The 22609-nt window shown below is 38.3% G+C and overlaps 1 protein-coding gene across 27 annotated transcripts in view; it reads right to left on the bottom strand.

Moving 5' to 3' along the window:
- LOC310893604 (uncharacterized protein) overlaps positions 1–22609 on the bottom strand; it is a 148049-nt gene that overhangs the window by 48468 nt on the left and 76972 nt on the right. For 14 of the 27 annotated variants that reach the window (XR_014579119.1, XR_014579120.1, XR_014579121.1 and 11 more), the window contains exons 1-2: positions 16848–16986; positions 15336–15495 (exon numbers count right to left, since the gene is read on the bottom strand). The gene's annotated coding sequence lies outside the window, so the exon portion shown is untranslated. Of the gene's footprint in view, positions 1–1947; positions 4177–15335; positions 15496–16543; positions 16664–16743; positions 16987–17162; positions 17794–17818; positions 18167–22609 lie in introns of those variants that run through there. The other 13 variants (XM_083822818.1, XM_083822809.1, XM_083822806.1 and 10 more) reach the window with 6 other exon arrangements.

The raw sequence follows: 22609 nt of genomic DNA on the forward strand, positions 1-22609 counted from the left end.
CAGTCTTACTCTTTTATTTTGTAAATTTGTACATGGAAACCATAAAGAACTCAGTCTGACAAAGATACTCTATCAAAACCTTACAACGTAACAGAAAGGGTATCATGTAAAAAAGATTTTCCTTATATGAAAATAGCTTGTATGCAAGGCTTGAAGAAACGGGGTTCTGATCAATTTTACAACTCCATAGCTGTGAAAAGAAATGAAATCTGAGGATTCAGAGCTCTAAAGGAATACTTGTAATAGCAATTTCTAAAGTACAATGCGAGAAAACGAATAGTTACATTTATATTTAGAGTTGCGGAACACATTGTTAAAAGTTCAATAGATGTAATAAATAGCTTGTTAACACTTTATATGGGACGAGACCCAACTGCTGTAAAAATGTTTTTTTGAATTAGAGTTACTTATGAGTTACCTATGCAGTAACTTCCTTGAACAGATGGCAACTTTTATAATACCCAAACTAAAAATCAAAGATTGTAAGACCTGACCTTGATAAATCATTCCTTCCTCCTCCCTGAAGACATTGTACAACACATGCACTATTGTGACTGTTGAGAAATCTAGTAGTATGGTAAAAGCCACTACGATCTTCTCGTGCCTTCAAGGAAAGTTGTATTTATCTGTCCAAAAGCTTCTTTCTGTATTTTTTTTTTTTTGTAAAAAACGTCCTAGAGTGATGGTGATAAAACCCATTGCAATTAGCCAGAATTCCTTACACATTATTAGCAGCAAAATATTCCAGGACAAAAAGAAGAGTATGAAAAAAATTGAAAAAAAGAATAAGATAACATATCAGAAAATAAACTGATTAAATCTTGCGGGAAAACATTATCACTACATATAAATATAACCACTGTAATAAAGTGGAAAAAAAATCTATAGTTGAAAGACAATATAATGTGCAGCCATTGTGTGTACACATACACAGCTTATCTGTAGCCTATACAACACCCACAGCCACACACTAGCTTTCTATTGTGCAAGACATTGCTCTATAATTTTGCCAAGGACAAGAAAGAATTGATGGAAGAAATATTAGCCCATGTGTCAAAAAGCCTCTGTTTCTGGAACCAATACGCCAAGCTTCAGTATCAGTTCCTTTTATATATATATATATATAAATATAATATATATATATAATATATATACATATATAATATACACACACACACACACACACATTTTCTTCGCACTGACTTCGTACATACTTTGTATGAGCATCTTAGGGATGCCAAGTACCTTTTTTTTTTTTAAAATAGAAGTCAAGCTATCCATGTTCCTGATTTCTATGCTCTGTTCTATCCACGACAAGTAAACAGTGTGTATTTATCTGGAACAGAGACAGCAGCAGCAGGACTGGATATACCCAGGTATACAGGAAGTGAAGCAGCAGGGAAATGTGCATATGTAAGTGATATGCAAATGAAATGACAGGCCCTCAGCTGATTAAGTGCTGACTATGGGATTATGATAGCTCTGTAAAACTGCCACTTCAGTACTCACTAGCAGCAAGAAAAAGCAAACGAAGCATTTGGAATTATTAGGAAAGGCACAGAGAATGAAAGGAGAGTATCTTTACATTGCTGTGTATGTTAACTGAAGTACGAAGTAACGAAAGTGGAAAAGAGCCAGAGTATGTTGGTAAGAACATTCAGTGACAGAGGACACATCCTATATGAACAAGAGACTAAGTTTGGAGAGGAAGAGAGAAAGAAAGCTAACAAACTATAAAAAACAATCTGATGCAGAGAGATGGTAAATGAGGAGAAATTGCACACCATCTCTTCCAGTATGGGAACTGCAGACATAATGTGGAACTAGCATAAGACAGATTGATAACAAAGGAGGCAGTTGCTCAGACAATGCAGCTGTCAGACAATGCAACAGTACCACAAGATGCTGTGAATGCTAGGAGTTTACAGTGCCTTCAGGGTAAACAAAAATTACATGGAAGCAAAACACACTGAAAACAGATTTGCTTAAAAATATCTTGTGAGCAAAAACTAGTTCAAAATTGAGAATAACTCAAAGGAAAGCCATGATATTCTGTCTTTATTAGATATTTGCTTTACAAGCTCTGATCCAAACAGGTTAGTAGGCTAGATGAACCTTTGACCCACAAACTCTTGTATTAATACCATTTTCTGAACCTCAGCTAACCTATCACCTCTATGCTCTTACATTTTACTTGAGCAAAATCAATCTCGACTATTCAGAGTTCACATTACATGTGTCACATGAAAATTTCCTCTCTGTACTATTACACTAATGAAACAAAACAAGAAATCCTCAACACACCCACAGCTCAGAAATTACTGTTTTGCCAGGTAAAACACGTGTAAGATTGCCTTCGCATTCTTTTTTAACCTTTAGTTTTCTGTTGTGCAAAGACAATGAAATCTTATTGTATTATTGAAAGTGCACATACATACTAAAGGATAGTTCCACACCTCAAAAAAATTGCCATCTAAAAAAGTCATATAACAGATTTCAACATGCATAAAAAAGAATCTCTACCTGCACAGAGATAGAAAACCAACAGGTAACAAACGCTAGAGTGGAAAACAATGCTGATAAAAACCAAACTGAACCTAGTTTTACATGCAACCATTAGCCAGAAATGTAGCAGTATGCACAACTAACCTCTTGTGAGCAACTGACTCATGGGTACAGTAACTACTTAGTTTTGTTTTCAAAGGAGGCGTGGAAGCTAAGGAGAAACTTCCACTAAGTGGGAGCTAATCAGTGCCACTGTAACATTAAAAGCCTTTTTTTTTTTTTTTTTAATTATCCCTGAGTGATCCACAAGGTTTTCTTCACTGTTCATCAGTACTCTAGCTCAATCTGATTCTAGGTCTCATATGTTGGGCATTTTATGTAAATCCATCTATATATAGTCTCCTAAGTTTATTCCTTTCATGAAGATCACAGCAGGGACTCATTTAAATATGAAGCAAATAAATTTCCTTACTCTAACACTTTCCTGAACCCATTTGATCCACACTAAAGATAGAAAAGAAATGGTGGTTTGGGTTTTGACTATGTGGGATACGCATACCACATAAGTAACAACTGAATTTTAATGGATTGATATTCATTATGTTTCTCCCTATCCACGTCTGCCCCACAAAGGATGAAGAGGACAGTTTGATGATGCAGACAAAGTCAAGACTTTTCCACCTGAATATGAGAGGTGACCTGAAAATAATCAACATAGAGACTGACCATGAGTATTTTGTTCGTATGGTTTTGTTTGGCATTTGCTTTGTGCAGAGTGCTCCAACAGGCATTGTGGGCCTGGAACAAATGAGCTGTGAAATACAATACGCATACTGTTTCACATATCTCTGTGTCTGTGGTAAAGAAGAATACTCTTGTCCTTGGAAAGCAAATTTAAAGGTACATGGTTAATTTGACCTGAGTTATTGATCTGCCAGGTATGAGAAATCTCACCTTAACCAAAGTCCATTACCCATGCACACAGTGGAAGGAAAAGTTTACTACCAAGAATGTAAACTAAATTGCACTGACCATGGTTGACTGAGTTCAAATTGAAGATCCATTCAGGCATTCTAGTTAAAGGGATACCAACTTTTGCATGAGCATGGGTAATCACAGTACCAACAGAAAAATATTGGAGTGTGGGAAAAGAAAGCAAAGATATCTGTTGTTAACATTTTTAAACTGCTTATGAACAAAGTCTGACCTGTAAACATTTTTATTTTGTTTTCCCATAGAAAAACTGTAGTATTTGCCAAAAGCAAAAACTCAAAAAGCATTAGGTTCCCAGCAGTGCATATAAACAGGAAGCCTGTTAGAGAAGATTAGAGAAGAAAAACTATGTAAACGCTTATGCTCAGAATTTAGCTGAACTCACATAACAGTTCCCATGTAGATATCAAGTATACATACAGGAAAGAGTTAGCAGAATTCCCCCGATATATGTTTAATACAATACCATGCCTTATCAGGCATTACGAGATCTAATCACACATTATCTTTAAAGGATAGTGGGCTTAGTAACCCCCACCACTAATCACAGAGTTTTTTATAGATGGAGCTAATTTATTTTCAGGTTCTGAAGTTCTTGTAACAAAGTCGTGAAATTCTGGTAATTCACAGTTCTGTCACCACAGTCTTAGTGTGGGAGTTGTTGAGAGTATCTTTAACCTTGAGGAAAAAGAAGGATAAACAATAACATATTTCTTTCTTGATGTTTCATCAACTTCAATGCTGAAGATAAAAGTAAAAGAGGTAAAGATACTGCAGGGTCAATATGGACTTTCCAAGAAGCACATCACCACAGTTCCCTTTTTCATTGCTACACTGTGCAATGTGGTGCCATGAAGAACAACCTGAGCTACGTTGAAACGACCTTACTCAAGTATCAGAAGTAATATAGCTGTGTTTGTGTGGATATCTGCACAGAGTGATTAACCATGTTTCTCGGTGGCACAGACTTATGCAGTTGGTGGCTGCATCTGAACATTTATGAATGCCTGCAAGCAACACTGACTTCAGTAGTTCACTGACCCCACTAACCACTAGACAGTACTTTCCAACTGTTTGGGAGGAGAGTACGCGTACACAGATGTCCAAGGTCTTGGACAGTTTCATGAGATGTAGGAATTATCTTATTTCATTAATCCACTGGTTTGAATTTATTTTCAAAGACACACAGAGTGATTTCGAAACAGGTGCAAGAAAAAAACACTCACCCCCCAAAAAACATGAAGACATTAACATACCAGCAGAATTCCTTTCAAACCTCAAGTAAACAATGTGCTTGCACTTGGCAGCATTAGAGGTTACACACCCTCCAGAATTAATTCCAACCATACCACCTGGAACTTATGAATGTCTCTATATATGTGTATGTGTATACATGTATAGACATATCTCTTACTCCAGCTGAGGTCTAACCCTTCAGTTAGCTTCAACAAGCAGTACCAAATTTTATTTGTGTTCTATGGGAATGTTTTTTAACTTATCAATTTTGAACTGGTCACATCTAAGTTGAATTATACCTGTCCTGAACAGGTAGTGTAAGAAGAAAAGCACTATAAGGTTTGTTTTCTTTATTTTTGTAGGGATGTTCCAGTCATTTATTGGTCCAGTGACACAGCATTTACTATTTTCTTGCCATTACATTCTTTTTCTAATATCCGCACTCTAAAGTCTTCTCTAACAGCATCTGCATTGATAAGAAATTCCATAGAATTATCATAAATAGTTGATAGGTTACTGACTGTAAGTCCACCATGTAACCTGTGATGCAGGTGACCAAAACAGAAAACATTTTTTTCTAAATATAAAAAGGTTAATAACATGCAGAGCTTTACATAAACTGAGACCAGATACAAATGCAAACCTCTTCTATAGTGAATGCTCAGTTCCAAATGGAAAGGAAGAACTATAAATTTTTTATTAAAATTTCAAGAACAACAGAAAGCAAAATTAACACTGAAAAATGTTTTTAGTCTGTCTCCAGAAACAGCTGGTAATATCTAGGGAATTAAATCCTATATAAGCAAAATAGCAGAGAAGAAATATGCACGTGTAATCTTAATCACAGTATAGAGCAGTGGACCTGGAGAGGACATGCAGTTCATTCTCTTCCTCAAGCCATGATCAGACAGAAAAATACAAGAAAAATCATTCCATTTCTCAAAACTATCGATAGACTTGCATGAACAAGTATGTTTTCTGAAAGATTGATCTGTCGAGGTTAGCAGTGCTGAGAGAACAAATGGGAAATGAGAGAAAAATGCACAGAATTCTGTAAATGGTATTTTTCTATGCATCTGGAACTAGTATCTTATTTCTGGCAGTGTCTAACTAGATACCGAGTATTGCTGAAATAGCATGTCAGAACAGGGATGGAAAAGCTATTTTTTTCCTTGCCCTTTGCACTCTGCAGGTAGGAATATTTTATTTCATACATCATTTACAAATTGCTGTGGGGATTCCAGAAGCTAATTTGGCTTCACAGAATTGATGAATGAGGAAAACAAATACTGCTGTTTTTCCTGTGTGCTGTTTTTGAAAGCTGTGCACCTGGGACTTTGGCACACAGGGCATTGCCAATGATTCATTGTCACAGTGCTACAGTGAAAATGCTGTAGTTTCTTTTAAACCTCAGGGAACTTGTTCATCAAAATGTGTAAATGATTTGCATTTTACTGTTCTTTTACTGGCCACCCTTAGCAACAGCAAAAAAATAAACACTACAAAAATAACCCATTAAATCTAGTAAAGCTTCTAAATGAAGATGTTCAGGCAGTAAAAACTAATAGGGGAGACAATCCAGACTGAACAGAAATAGGAAACAGGACTGCACAAGGGTGTGATGTGTGACTGCTCCTGCATCTGGCACAGAGCGCTGGTTTGCACGGTACTGTACATGGTGCTGATGGGAAAGGAGACTGCTCCAGACACATTAGCCCATTTCGGTTTTAACAATTTTAACAGACCTACACTAGATCCAAGTTCAGGGGGAAGATAAAAGAGCATCTGATCTGTTACAACATTTGGAACCCAATCCAGTTACATTTTTTGAACTGTATCTATCATCATTTATCACACTGAATGAAACCAACTTCCATAAAATAGTCAGTGAACTACAAAGCAATCCTTTACAATTCCGCAGAGCAAAAAGGACTGTCATTCTAAACCAAATATTGCTACATAGAGGTTTCTATGTACTAAAGATAATGAGAATATTCTACAAATTAAAGAGACATTATTTTACATAGAAGGGTATGTAGTGTTTATCCTATCACTGTATAGCCACAAATCCACATTCTGCAGACAATCTGCAGTAATTAATGAAAATAAACAAATACAAACTGTTTGATAGACATCAGTTCCTTCAACTGTAAGTTATTAAACTTAGGTTTAATAACTTTAATAACTCAGTTTATTAAAGTCATAGAGAAAGCGTGCAGCTGCGATCATTATTACCAAGTTATTATTGCTGTTTCCAGTTCAGGGTAAGCTGATAAGCGTTGCTTAGCCAAACGAGGTAGCTACAGATGTTATGAGACAGATGCTCTTGAGGTTGCTATTTTTTACTCACATCAAGATGAAAAAGTTGCTACCCTTTTACACATCCTTTTGGGAATTTGGTTGCAGGGACCCCAATTCCTGTCACAATCAAGTGGATTAGATTAACATCAAGAAAGGATTCCCATGAATAGGGCAACCAGGCTGGTGCTAGGTTTTCTGCCTGCCCCATTGCCTCAACAGAACAAAGCCAGATAACTTGAGGTTTATCATCACAGAAGTGTCACACCTCAGAAACGCTGTGTAGGTGGCATTCGGGACTTACTTCCGAGGTAAAAGAGATGGAAAGAAGACAACAGAGATCTCCTTTATGAGCAACCAGGGCTGAGCCTTCACTGAAGAATAACCAGTCTCACTGCCCAACAGAGGAACAGGACAGACACTTCCCAGATAAAATCTCAAGTTTGACTGGGAAATTATTTGGGAATTTAAAAACAAAATCTTCACTTTTACTGGTTAAAATGTTTTCCTGGTTCTTTAACGCATATCTGAGACTGAAGCCTGTTCCATTACATTGTTTGTGCCCTTTACCTGCACTTCTGAATCAACAAACATAACTTAGTCTGACTACTAACAAGAGTGAAATGGCAGCAGAGCATTGCAAAGCCCATGCACTGGAATCCAAAGTATAATCCTGACAATGAACTAAGTTTGAATACAGGTATTAAAACCCAGCAAAATACGCAACAAATTATTAACCCTTTAAGAGGTGAAGAAAGCCCTTCAAAAAAATCTAACACTGGAGTTCATGTGACCTTGACAGTACATCGAAGATAATGTCAAAAGGAAATGTTACATTACTCCTCCTAACTTATGTAATTTTTATTTCAAATCTGGACACTATCTTGATATAAACCATAGGAAATACAGTCAAAACTACTACACACTAAGAACAAGTCCATCAACAGATACAGCTGCATTAGCAATAACATCTCCATCTTGTGTATCCTCAAAACTAACAAAAAACTGAGAGTGAAAGAATGCCACATCAGATCCCACATATTCGTGCTGCACAAACACTTAAACAAATACATTGAAAAAATGAAAGAAATATCTCCCAGGCCTCGGATTTCAGAAAGCAAAAAGGCCTCTTCATTCCATCTTGATTTATCCAAGACTACCTCAAGGTGCTACAATGTAAAACTGATGGGAAAATACATCTCTTCATTTGAACATTATACAAGACTTCTGTTAATTTATGGGGCAACAGAAAACCAAACAGAACCCTCAAAAAATGCAGAAATGCAGTGTTCTCATTAATTTAGCTTCCCCTCTGATCACTCATTTCTCCAAAAAACTACCAAAAATCTTTCAATAAGCAAAAGTAGCTACGTGATGTGACTGAAAACTAAGATTCGCTTTTAACAACAGGTAAACATGACTTGAACAAATCCCTCAAGGAAATCCTAAGTTTGCAGCTCCAGAAACAAGTAGTTCCCAGGCAGTGGAAAAAGGGAAGCATCACTCCCATTTTTAAAAACAGCAGAAAGGAGGACCCAGGGAACTACAGACTGGTGAACTTCACCTCCCAGGTGAGCCTGAGAAGATCATGGAACAGATCCTCCTGGAAGCAATTTCAAGGCACACACAGGACAAGGAAGTGATCCGAGACAGTCAGCATGGCTTCTCCAAGAGCAAATCGTGCCTGACCAATCTGGTGGCCTTCTACGATGAAGTGACTGCATTAGTTGACAGACGAAGACCAAGCGATGTCATCTATGTGGACTTCTGTAAAGGCTTTGACATGATCCCACATGACAGCCTGATCCCCAAATTGGAGTGAGATGGATTTGATGGGTGGACCATTCAGTGGATAAGGAATTGGCTTGAAGGCTGCACCCAGAGAGTGGCAGTCAATGGCTCTATATCCAGGCGGAGGCTGGTGACAAACAGCGTCCCTCAGGAGTCTGTCCTGGGACCGGTGATTTTTAATATCTTTATCAGTGACAGACAGCGGGATTGAGTGCACCCTCAACAAGTTTGCAGATGACTCCAAGCTGAGTGGTGCAATTGATACAATAGAAGGAAGGGATGCCATCCAGAAGGACCTTGACAAGCTTGAGAAGTGAGCCCACGTACCTAATATTAGGTTCCTAATAGGAACCTATGAACCTAATCAGGTTCAACAAGTCCAAGTCCAAGGTGTTGGACCTGGTCCAGGGCAATCCCAGACATGAGGACAGACTGGGAAAAGAACTCACTGAGAGCAGCCCTGCAGAGAAGGACTTCGGGGTGCTGGTGGACAAAAAGCTTGACATAAGCCAGCAGTACACGCTTACAGCCCAGAAGGCCAACTGTGTCCAGAGCTGCATCACCAGAGGTATGGCCAGCATGTCGAGGGAGGTGACTGTCCCCCTCTGTTCTGCCCTTGTGAGGCCCCACTTGGAGTGCTGGAGTACTGCGTCCAGCACAAGAAGGACGTGGACATGTTAGATCAAGTCCAAAGGAGGACCACAAAGTTTATCAGAGGGCTAGAGCACCTCTCATATGTAGATAGCCTGAGAGAACTGGGGCTGTTCAGCCTGGAGAAGAGAAGGCTCTGGGGAGCCCTCACTGCAGCCTTTCAGTACTCAAAGGGGACTTAGAAAAAGATGGAGATCAAGTTTTTACATGGGCAGATTGTGATCAGACAAGGGGGAGCTGTTTAAAACTAAAAGAGGGGAGATTTAGATTAGAAGTTAGGAAGAAATTCTTCACTCAGAGGATGGTGAGGCACTGGCACAGGTTGCCCAGAGAAGCTGTGGCTGCCCCATCCCTGAATGTGTTCAAGGCCAGGTTGGATGGGGCTTTGGGCAACCTGATCTGGTGGGAGTTGTCCCTGCCCATGGAAGGGGGTTGGACTAGGTGAACTTTATGATCCCTTCCAACCCAGACCATTCTATGATTCTATGCCACATATAAGGATAGAAGCAACAAATGTTACAGACTAGTTACCAGACCAATTTCCAATGCTAAGTGACTGAGAAAAAGGGATATTCAGTTTCATGAGCCACCTCTACCAGGCAGCAAACATGCTTTCACTTTGAAGCATGACAGAACCAAAAAATAAAGCATCGTCTACTCACACATCCACTCACAATGCTATTCCACAAGCTTAGCAGCAGCAGCAACAGCTCACACCCCTAACTAGCAAAGCAAATATATATATATATATAAGCACCTTAATGCTCAGTAGACCTGGATGGCACCTGAAACATCAACATAAACATTGCTGCAAATCGCAAATCAAACAAAACAGTAAAAATGCTACAGATCCCCACCATAAGATTAACAAAAACTATGAGCACAACCAAACATGTAAAATAAAGTCAAATGCAGATTGACTAATCTTAAAAGAGGTAAAGATAAAAACAGGCAGCAAATACTGGCTAGCACTCCGTGCACATTCCTCTAGCACTGCCTTGTGCCAATTTTTAAAGTTTAGTAAATGTTCATGTCTTTGTTCATGTCTTGATGTCCCAGAAAAATAGAATACACTGAGTTGGAAGGGATCCATAAGGACCACAGAGTCCAACTCCTGGCTCCACATGGGACCACCCAAAAACCAAACCCTGGATCTGAGAGAATTGTCCAGATGCTTCTTGAACTCTATCAGGCTCAGTGCTGTGACCACTGCACTGAGGAGCCTGTTCACCAAGAGGGAGGTCAGGCACTGGAAGTGCCTTTTCCTAACACCCAGCCTGACCCTACCCTGACACAGCTCCATGCCAGTATTACTGCAATATAGCAGTAAAAACAACAAACAAGCAAAAAAAAAAGGGGGGGTTTAATATTTTTCATTTGCATATTCCAGTATCATTTACTTGTGGCAGGCAAGAAAGCTAAGTACATAGAAAGCTTTATTTAAAAAAAATAAACTTCTAATAACCTGTAAGATTACAGCAATTTCCACACTATAAAAAAGCACAGAACAGTATTAATGGTCCTGGTTTAGTGATGGGACTCCATCAGTCAGATTGATGGTTAGACTTTGTGATATTGAAGGGCTCTTCCAACACAGATAATTCTATGATTCTAAAATGCATATTAAAATTGACCACCTCCAAACTAACCTCATATGTTTTGCTTATCTCATAGTTTTAGTTCATAGCAGATATCAATTTCAATATATATATGCATGTCCTTCAATTTTGAATTCTAGGAAGAATAGTTATTACTAAGTTACATCTTGTTATTTGGCACTGGTATTACTCATTTCCAAAGTATAAAAGTAATCTTGATTGATCAAGAAATTACCACTGGCACACACAACTCTGAATATGGCTTTAGTTAAGTAATATTTGACAATTTTAAGCCATAGCTATGTGTTTAAAGAACAGAGCATGACTCATCAGTCAGAGTGGCAATGGCTACTTCTGCCATTCCATCATCTTAACAGTAATAAACTTGTCTTTCAAAGTCTTAAAACTCTCTACACATTTTACTTTACCTCAAATTCAGTTTTCAGTTTTACAAGGATGTTTTTGATCAGATGAAATCATTATTCAACTCAGAGAACATACAGATGGGCTAATGAAGGGGAAAGCAAACTAGCTTTGTAGATTAGCATCAGCAGAGCTGGTTATACAGAACAGCATTTTGAAAAAATAATTTAATTTAAATCTACAAATGATTAATATTCTTGCAAGTAGCAACACTGCTCTGAATCACCAGTGTTTCATAATGACTTTACAATCCATTGTGTAATCTATAGGAGTGGTCAGTGGTTTTTTGTTGTTGTTGTTCTGTTTATTTTTTTAATTAAAAAGTATTGTAATGGCTTATATCATATGTTAATCAACAACCACCATTTTTCACATCAAAGGTTCAGTAGTTACTACTGCTACGTTTTGGAATGAACTGAGGACAAAAAGCATTTGGATTGAACAAACTAGCTAGCCTTCTCTGTCAATTCCATGTTTCCCAGCCTGCTTCTTTCACTTGGTTCCATTTTGGCTTTATTTCCACTCCCATCCCACCTTGTAAATTGTGAACACTTCAACCCTTACAAGTAAGGTCACTTCGCAAACCTTTTCTTGGCTTTTTATCAGTTTCTTTCACACTGATTTCTGGCAATCTCATTGTATTTGACAAGAATTACCAAGAAAGACCTTAATACACAGAAAAAAATGCATGCCTCAGGTACATGCTTATTTTTCAAAAAAGAAAAGAAATATGTAATATTACTAGTTAGGTAACTGAAATAAGTAATAACAATGGGTTTTGTGCTATGTTTAGATCTAGTTTACTAGAACTGTTAGAAGTTGTTAGTGAAAACCGAGAACTGCATGGGCTTTTTTTTGTATGGACATTTTCTTCAAAGATAAAACTTGTAGAAACATAAAAAATGCATTTTTGTATGGCTACCTCAGCAGAAAGTTCCAATAGTTTTTAAAAAGTCTATAATAAGTAATACTAACAGTAAGTAAAAACATTTAAAACCCAACAATTTTCAAAGGGTTGTTTCTCAACATCAGCTTCAAATTCCTTTTAAAAAATTCAGAAACACGTTTGAAATCATAATTCAATTCTCACATCAGTCTGAACAGTGAGTTACAAACATTTACAAATGCTTACCTTGTTTTAAAATCAAACCATTAAATCTGAATGCTAGCGATCCAAAACCACTTTAGAAAATGTGTTTAGCAATTGCTTTGCTCTTGGCTAAAATCTTTGCTTATTTTTATTAGTCAGAGTCCTGTGGCTACTAGTTCCACAGGAATACAAACCAATATATGAAGAACTACTTTCTTTTGTTTACTGTTAATGTGACTCCTACTGGTGTACATTGATAGCCCAGGTTCTTATTTTGGAAAAGACAGGGCATAATCACACCTCTGCTTCTCCCATTAAATCTATATGAAGTTTCAACAAGCCCCAGTCATATTCTTTCTGCAACTTCTCAAGACTGAAGAGTCCTACCCTACCTATTTCTTAGATGGAAGCTTTTTCCCTGTCTTTGATCACCATTACTGTGCATCCCTATATTTTCCAACTTTGTATCATCCCTTTTTTTCTAATATTAGAGAAGAACTGTACACGTTCTTTAGAAAAAGATGGAATCATACAGAAGCTTAATGATTTTCTCTGTTCTGATCTCTACTGTCTTCCTAATAATTCCTAACAATTCTTCTGTGACAGTCAGTAGTTAGAGAATTTACATTCTTGAGAAATATTCCTTCCTAACTCTGAAATCTGCCTCCCAAGTCCAATGACTGGGAATCTGTACTTAAAAGGGCAAGTTAGGTTTGTCTGCTCTCTTTGTCATCAGCATTAATTTACATTTATCTATATTGAATTTAATTTTATTATCTAGTTTCTTAGTCTTATAAGGTTTTTCTACAATTCTTCACAATTTGCCCTTGTCTTACAACCATAGTTTGATTTTGGACAGTCATGGAAGTCTCAAAGCACAAGTTGCAACACACTTCACATAATCTATAGGATGCAATGTTATTCCCACAGCCCGTCAGTGTCAAAAACATCCCAGGCAGCCTGTATCATCCATAAGCACCCAGAAAAATGCTTTATGGTGGGAGCAAAGTGGAGAGAGTAACAAAAGGCTCTGATGTATTTGCATCCAGGAAGGACATGCAGAACTCAATAAGTAACATAGTGATTTTCAGTACCCTAAATGACACTTAAGATGGGATCAGACCTCACCTCACTATACTGTTATTTGTAACAGATGTTATTTTAACATACTTAACATATTTTGTAACTACTGATAATAAATTGGTTGTTAGGTGCCTAGCGACATCGTTAATCACTCTATTTGTGCTTGGGATTCTCATGGGAAGCTGAAACAGCTATTCACTGTCATGCTGTGGATTTTTTTGCTCATCTCGTTTTCATGCAGTTTGCCATTTTGAAACTGTGCACACAGTGATTTTGGATTGAATCTTCAGGGATGCTGAATATAAACTTATCATGGTTTTATTGTTATAGGGAGGCCCTGTAACTGAAGATTTCAGATCTGTTGCATCTCTGCTCAAGGATACAGAGTTTCTGTGACTTCATTAACAACAGACACAATCTTGAGTGATTTTTTCATTCACTATTGCTGAATTTATCATGCTTTTAAGTTGACAGATATGTTAGTGAGCTTTCAATTTCAAAAGCCCTAGTTCCTCATTCCAGTTAAGTCCATCTCTTCCGTATAGGGTCTTTATTACAGAAGCATCCCCAGCCTTTGATTAACCTGAACTCTTGTTTATATCTGTTTTTACAGCCAGGCACTAAAATTATGTCTTTCATCCAGTTTCCAAAACAACACAGAGCTTTATAAAAGAGTTTGAGAGAATGCTCTACTGCTTTCCTAAAGGCCCAAGTTTTGTTTCTAGAATAAAATGACCAGGTTGAAGACAAAGAGAAAGCAATGGATACCAACTACCTTGAATGTAACAAGGCTTTCCACACTGTCCCACAACATTATGATCTGGATAGATGGACAAAAAAATAATAATGGGTGGTTGACTGGGCTCATAGGATCAGGGTTAGGGAGCTGTTCACAGGGGCACTGCCAGGACACTGAGGGGAGGGTCTATCCCACTCTAGTGATGAGACCACACCTGGATACTGCGTTCAGTTTTGAGCTAGCCAACACAGCAAGGATGTCGCTAAACCGGGGCAGGTTCAGCAGAAGGTCCCCATGCTGGTAGGGGGCAGCACCACTTGCACTGTGAGTTTAGGCTAAGGGAATGGGGCCTATTCAAGCCTGGAGAAAACATGGGTACAAGGAGACCTAAAGACAGCCTACTCATACATACAAGGGCTATTTATGGACGTGCACGCTGAGACAGTAAGATGCAACAAACATTAAAAAATATGAGATTCAGACTAGATACATGGGAAAGCATCTCCATCTTGAGACTGACTGTTCAAGCAGTGGAACAGAACGCCCAAGGAGTCTGTACACTCACCATCCCTGAAGATTTTCAGGCTTTCTTAAGGATAAAGCCCTGAGCAACCTGGTTTCAGTACACAAGTGATCTTTGTTTGAGCAGTGGGCAACACTAGAGACTTCCAAGCTTAATTAGACTATAATCCTCTTCTGTCCTTCACCATATGGCCTGTTACAGAAGGGAAATCTTCTTGCTTGTCATTAGAATTTATAAGTACGATTACGGTAACTGTTACAGAATGCACTCACATACCTTGTACAACAGCAAAGCATTTGACCAAAATAAAACGTAATTCATTGTAATCAGTCAAGCCTAGAAACCTGCTCTCTTAATGAATGCCCCAAAGGAGAAAAAAAAAGGAATTAAAATGAAGAAACTTACTTGGCAATCTATGTACATGTTCCCACACTTGGTTTTCTTGTATCTTTTTCTTCACCATTTAATTATTTCAATTGCCTGTACTTTTTTGTGGTTGTGGACTTTTCTCTGTTATCTATTGTTTCCAGTTTCTTGCTGAAGTCCATTCCAAGTCTATTGCTTACTAAAAAAAAAAAAAAGTATAATTTGAATCCTTCCTTAAAGCTGAGAAAAGAATCAAGAAAGTAATTAGAAAAAGAAGCCTCTAGCATAACGGTCAACATATGAGATTTCAAGTAATACTACGCAGCTCAATCATACTTCTTTTTATTATTATAAACCATATTCCTCATGTAGTTTGATTTGACTATAGTTTTTTATGGCAAGACTGTCCTCAGATTTATTTATCATGTAATTATCTTGATTTTGATACATAATTATATTGATAGAACTTGAATCATGGCAATCATCTACTACAGAAAAACTCCCCATGATCTCAGCATCTCTGGACTGAATAGGAGGAAGTTCTTTCCATGCAAAGAGTAAACATCTAGTTTTCTAATGTGGTGAGAATATAGATCACATATCAGAACACCACAATCTATTGTCATGAGATAACAATTCTTCTAGTCATTCCAGTAAATTCCTACCAGCCACAGTCACATTTAAAACGTAAATAAACATTATGAGAAGAACAAATACATTTTCAAGGATTTTGCAAGGTGGAACAAAACAGAATACTTTACTAAAACCATGTATTCTGCCAGGTAGTTTTACATAGCATATTGTGAAAATCCCTCTTAGTTGTTACTCTATTTCTGTGATAAAGCACACAGCTGTACTTACACATCAGTTTTGGGTTGCCCACTTGTTTCTGTACCACCCACTATTTTATACATAATTGAATTCTACTGGTTATCTATGTTCTAATAAAAAATGTTTGCAATAAATTATCTCCAAGTCTTTCACCTAAGTCTTTTCAGTAAGTAGACCCCCAAGACTAGTAAAGCAGACTTTTTGGAATTATTTTACATATTTCAGTATTTGTTTTTTAAGAAATAAGTAACAATTCACACAGTTAAGTACAGCTATTTTACAGTTTGCTACATTAACAATACATCATGAACACTTTTAGCTACTACAGAGGAGCAATATGTAGCTACTGTACTAGCTCCCCATATAATTTTTAAGCTGATGTAAAGCATGCAATTCAGCAGCACTTACTATTTTACCTTAAGCCTACTCAGTAGAACAGAGATTACTTATCATTTCTTATATGATATGGTAAAGAAGTATTCCCTACAGTTTTAGAACCAGAACTTGGTACTTTCTAACCCTTAGATGAACTGCTTTATGCATTTCAGAAAAATTATATATATATATATTACAAATAGCATAAAAGACTAAAAGACTAAATTAGAAGATGATATACCTAGATATAATAACAGATGATAATAGTCAGCCACAAGAACACAAACTAGTTCTCTTACCAAAACTTGGTTCTACAAAAGGGAAGAAAAATTAAGCATTTCTCACCTCACACACTGAAACCACATACTCCCCAACAAGAACCATCTGGCTATCTTTGCCAGCCCTCTCAAAGTGAATGGGTATTTTGAATCTTCTGGGCTTGGCTCCTGAAGTACCCATGCATCAGTAGCCAGCTGCAAACAATTTTGCTGCAACCCTTCTCACAAGTATACTTAATAAAGATATCCTAAAGGTCCGCCTTAATTCTTATCATTATTTTTTCTACAGTCTGTAGCACTGTTGGAAGGTTAAGCAACTACAGAAAACTCAGATCGCAACTGGCAGCAAATTCCAAATTCCTGCAAATTGCCATTCCCTTACCTTTAAGTTTTCTGAGGGCACACTGTAGAAAAACGAGCACATCTCAGGTTACTTACAGCCATCCTTTGGTTTAGAGCCAGATTTTCCGGTGATGTTTCTTTTAAGGAAAAACATTTTCCAGCTATGAAGGGTGCAGTCCTACCACATTCCAGGGAGCTGAGCAGGGCCATGTCAAAGGCAGGATTAGGGAACCCAGGGTCAGCTGTGTGTTGGCCATTTGAGGCTGTGGTGACAAGGCCACAACGAATGAGGTGGGTCTTGGGCAGTCAAGGTGGGCAAGGGAAAAATCAAAGCCAGAAACATTCTGGACATTCAAACCTATGGCAGAGATCTTTAGCATAAGTTTACTAAGTGTACTTCTGGCAACAGTTGCAGACAAGTGTTTGCAGCTGGCTACTGATGTATTAGTACTTTAGGATCCAAGCCCAGAAGAATCGAAATACACACTCCCATGGAGAAGGAAGTCAAGGGCCTGGCCACTGCAGGGGGCAGCCACGAGGTGCCCCAGCCTCTCTGGGGCTGTGTTTGGTCACAGCTGCCCAAAGCCTCTGAAGGATGGGGTCAGAGAGGGGGGTGCAGAGAAGCACCTCTTGGTGCACTCAGGGCCTGGCAGTCAGTTTCCAATTAGATGCTTAATTAAGGTGAGCTATACTAACCAGCTGACCACCTGTCTCCTCCATGCTGAAGCCTTTTTCAAGAGACATCTTTTGCCCATAAGCTGCACCCTGGACCTGAACGTGGGGCCCAATCTCATCCAAAACCTCGTGCTTTCTTCTGCCTCCTGTATCACCCCAAATTCTACTTCATCTGCCTTGAGTGAAACACTTTTGGTAAAGTGTTCCACTTAGAAAAGCCGGGAGAGCTCTTCCTGCAGATTCTAGCTGAATTAGAATGGCTCTGCAATCTGCAATAAAACATTTTTCACTTCCTCAGTAAAGAGACATGCATTTGGTGAGAACAATCATTTTTTTTCAGTAAGGCTTGGCAAATGTATTATTAGCTAAATGTACAGTTTCATAACGATATGAAAAGCTAACTGAATCACATTTGATTTCTTTTTAAATGAAAAACTGAAAACATTTCTGTTTTGATATTTTGAAAATTTTTTTTTCCCAAAGAAGTTTTAATTTATATTCTGAAGTTGTTTTAGTTCAGTATCACAAAACTTTTTAAAAGTAAAGAATAAAATATAGATTTGGAGCAAGTTCAGTGTGTTATTTCAAGTCAAAATTGACCCTTTTTATCCAAGATTTGCTCATCCACTAGTAAAAGCTTTCATTTCTCATAAAGCAAAATCGGTTCTCCTTTCCCTTCAGTTATATCCAAATTCATCATTTAAAGGAATATTAGTGCATGTCTTTACCTACATACACTGTACCACAGTCTAGAGAAAATTCCAATTTCAAGAAATACATGTCACATGCAAGTCAAAACCTCTTGCTGTTCTTTCACATCCTCAACACCTGAGCCATAAAGCCATCAGTGTTTCAGCTACAATAACTACACCTCAGAGAAATTACGGTTTATGAGCAAGGCGCATTGGATTTACATAAATAGGAACTGAAATGATTAACGTTTAAGGCAAATATTCATAAATTATTATGATAAATTATTATATAGTAAATAGTGATCATCATGTAAGCAAATGATTATGGGAATATGATCCACTGTAAGGCGCCTTGGAAAGCGTCGCGGTTCCGGCGGCGTCCGGTGAGCTCTCGGCGGCCCGTGAAAATCCGGGGGGAAGGTGTAAATCTCGCGCTGGGCCGTACCCATATCCGCAGCAGGTCTCCAAGGTGTCACCATCCCTGGAGGTCTTTAAAAGACGTTTAGATGTAGCCCTTAGTGATATGGTTTAGTGTAGGACTTGTTAGTGTTAGGGCTGAGGTTGGACTAGATGATCTTGGAGGTCTCTTCCAACCTAGACGATTCTGTGATTCTGTGAAGGCGTATACTTCTTTTGGAAATTGAGTTGTTCTTATGAAATGAGTACAGTATCTGCCTTTTTTTTCTTATACCTTCCTAGCAGATCAGAAATCCAAATCCAATTCAAACTTTAGGCAGTTTTGTTCTGCAATAACCTCTCTCTGCATAAACAAATATTATAGTATCAGTGGCAAACTTGCACAAAGTCTTCATGAATAAACGTATTTCACAGTAGTTCATATTTGAAATGCAACTTAGCTTTGTTAATTAAATGGTTCAAAAAAATGCAATGTTCCAATGCTGTATTACACAAACCCAATAACTATGTTTTTACCTGGAAATTTTTTATTTTTTTAACCATTAATAGGATAAAAAGAAGAAATCTAATACATGTCTAGCTTAGTGATGGAGTTTCTTTTGAAATAATTTTGATAAAAAACTTGCAACGTTTGTGGATTTTTTATTTTTATTTTTTTGCAATGCCTTCTAACTCCCAAAGTAATTTTCTTGTGCAGACATTATGGAACTCTAGATTAATCTTATTGGTTTTAGGCTTCAGTGATTAAAGTAGCACTTTCTGCCTAGTTACTCAACAGCTCAGCTTCTTATATGAATTTTTTTCTATCTCTGCACCTGAGTAAGGATTTCTAACTTGTAATATGTTTTTGTGCAACACTACAAAGCCAGAGACAGCTCAATGGAAGAGATTACCACTTTAAAACTGTCATATATAAACTACAGTAATCTTCAAAATAATTCCAGGTCTATCTCCTGTTTTAAAGATAAGGAGGTAAGAAACAAGGAGATAAACAGATTTGGTCAAGATTCCCGCCCCCCCCCCCCAAAAAAAAAATATGTAATAATACTATGTCAGAGTACATAATGATTTCTGTCCTCTTGTATCTGTATCTCACATCCCAACCTTAGAACCAAAGTTCCCATCACTGTTGCAAGTAGGGCAGTAGGACTTTGCGTGCAAAGTCTTTACTGGAATATAGACTCACACAGGTTAGAAACAAGCACTTTTTAGAAACAAGTGCTCATTTACAAAGTAAAGTAGGAGAGCCAACAGAGGGAGAAAGAAAGAGCAAACAGGATCATTTTCCTGCTGACCCACAACTCCTTACAGCCAACGGCTACCTCCTCTGCCAAGCCAGCCTTTACAGAAGAGACGGCGCTATGGTCGGTCAGGCACATGCAAACACACCACTCAGGTGTCCAGAAACTGTTGAAAACTCAAAGCTAAAACAGCCTTGGAAATCAGGACAATTGTGCACATGCACCAAGCAGAGAGCAGGTGGCAGTGAGTCACCCCAGGCTACCTGCGGATGGCCACGTGGACGCCCCTCTCACGGGCTGGCCGCACACAGGGCTCCCGCTGCCCCGCAGGGCACTGCCACGGAGGCCAGGCACCCGGGTGCTTCCCTCAGAGCCGCCCCTCCAGAACCAGCCCAGGTGCCCCACCGCCACCCCACGGGCCCAGCTCCACAGACACTGAGGCCCCATGCAGCAGCAGGGGGCAAGGCCTGGATCAGGGCTGGCTGCTGCACCCCCTCGGCCTCTCCCATGCAGCAGCCTGGCCGCCACTGGGAAGGATCCATAGAAAAATGCTTTTTCCCCCCTGTTTAGCTATAGATAGCACTGAGGTATGGGAGGCTTCACCTCCTTTTCCTGCCCTGCCAAGGTGTCAGCAGCCTCCCCAGGGGCTTCTGAGGGTTCAGGACACTCCTTGCTGCCAGGAGTAATTAGCACAGAGGAGAGCTTGGTTTTCAAGACTCTGTCTACAACCTGTCTTTCCGTGAGTGATACTGAGTCTTGCTTCTAAAGGCAGTACTAGATAACAAGCTTTCCTCACACAAACATCAAGAACTGGATACTTAAAAGTGAGGAAGAAAAAATAAGTAAATGTAGCAAATATAATGACATGTACTCATCTCTCTATCAGTAATAGTTATTAAACTTTATAGACCGGTAACTTACTGAAATAAAGTATTGGAAACCAACAAAACAAGAAGATCAATATCAAGACAAGATTCCTAGCTGCCCTTTCTTCCATCATATTATTGAAAAGCATGCATGTCCCAGCTGTATTTGTATTTTCATTATTTATAAGTGTTTTGTTTTTTTTTTTATCAAGCTTTCTCTAGCACAATGCTTTATGCCCAGCACTGCCTTACATGAATAAATAAATAACTAAGGGTGCACTCAAAAAACATTTTGAGCATAATGACTATGCAAAATTAGGATGACAAGCAGAAACTCCTCTTAGACTAAAACAAAACCTGATAGGACTCTTGTTCCACTAAGGACTTGCATTGTACCATATATATATACACACACACAAAGGCATCAGCAAGGAAACAGAAGAGGTTCCTACTCAATTCCTGCAGGATACCTCATTAACACTAACAAGCAAAACTTTGATGACACTTATAATAACTTAGCCTAATAGGATAAATGCTAATGACTACCAACCATCAAACATCTGAAAACACAACATCATTCTACAGTTGTTAAGCATATACCATTTTAAAATACTTCAAACACAGGTGATCTATATGACTTTCAGATTAAGTGGATAAAACAATTCACTGAAAATGTTCACAAGGCTTCATGTTCTAAGTAAAGTTTTCATGTTTTCTGTTTAGATAATTTTCCCCAGAAGACTGAAATAGACAGGGATTAGACTGCAATCCCCATTTCAAGCATTACTTTTGAATGTAACACACAGTAATACAAAAAATAACTAGGAACTAGTACATGAAGGGATGATTCTGGAGAAGCAGACTGAGATTTAGAAAAGGGGAAGAAAAAGCAGTCATTTCCCTGATCTGATGGAAGGAAATCAGAAAGCAAGTTGAGTAAAAATGCTGGGCAGATCCTAAAGGTTACCATGCTGTTACAGAAAACATTCTGAAGCTAATCAACAGGGACCTGTAATCATCCAGAACAATTTTTCCATAAATAACTACAGAAATGCAGTATTCAGACAAAAGTATGGCAACAAAGAAGTGGCCGTAAATGCATGGACTACTCTTATCAGGAAGGATTTCTAGGTGCTGCTGAGGAATAAGGTCACAGAGTGAAGGGTTAACTCATCAGACTTAAAAACAAACAAATGAAAAACACAACACACAACTGTAAATGAAGAAATGGAAAGCTGTTCTGCAACCCTGCATTGAAAAGTAAGAGTTGAAATACTACATACTGAACCAACTTAAAGGCCCAACTTCTTCCCCCTCCCCCACCACCTTTTTTTTTTTTTTTTTAAGAGGTGAGGGATAGCTTGATTCTCACAAACTCAGATCTTGAGAACAGCCTGCAACAAATGTATTCCGCTTGCTTTGCTTCGTCAACCCAACAAACCCCTTTTTGCTATTAAAAAGTGTTCCTTACTAAGGAAGAAGAGCAATTGTTGCATCCCAGGAAGCATCAGCATTCCAGCACTTAGATAATTATCACTAAAATTCATGTGAAATGTTTTGCTGCTGTCGCAAATAAACCTATTGTTAAAAAGTATC

This window comes from Anser anser (genome assembly GCF_964211835.1).
Source record: "Anser anser genome assembly, chromosome: 2".
NCBI classification, from domain to species: domain Eukaryota; kingdom Metazoa; phylum Chordata; class Aves; order Anseriformes; family Anatidae; genus Anser; species Anser anser.